Below are 600 nucleotides of genomic sequence, written 5' to 3' on the forward strand. Positions count from 1 at the left end.
GATTTCAGCTCTTTCAAAAGCGGAACCTCCAGATCTTTTGCCGAAATCAGTTCTGTTCTCTCACGGTGCTATCGACTGGACTATCCAAAGAAACGAAATACATGGATCCGTTGGAAAGAATTACAAAAACGATATAAATAAATGATTCCAAACGGGAAGCGAACAAATTCCCAATCAAATTTGAAGCGTTGAAAACGATATTGACATCATCTGTAGAATTTTCCCACGAAATTAGAGGGTCAAGATGTAAAAAAAAAAAAAAAAAAAAAAAAAAATCCAAATCGAAAACAGAAAACAGGGTCTCCAACCTAAATTGTCGAAATCTGAGGGAGATTATACGAATAGAAATGAAAAAGAAAGGAAAAAAAAACTAAAAGCAGAAGTAATCTTCGAACATAAATCCAATCGATAAAACAAAATGTAGAAATGGAATAATCAGTTAGAATTAGATGAATATACCAAACGAAGGTGCCATCAGGTTGAGATCAGACAAGTTGATTCGATTTGGATCGCGAAGCGCAGATAATGTCTTTATCGGGGAGGAAACTACCGTCGGGTTACGACGGCTAACGGGGTTGGGAAGGGAATAGAGAGAATTGA

This window comes from Macadamia integrifolia, chromosome 14 (assembly GCF_013358625.1).
Source record: "Macadamia integrifolia cultivar HAES 741 chromosome 14, SCU_Mint_v3, whole genome shotgun sequence".
NCBI lineage: Eukaryota > Viridiplantae > Streptophyta > Magnoliopsida > Proteales > Proteaceae > Macadamia > Macadamia integrifolia.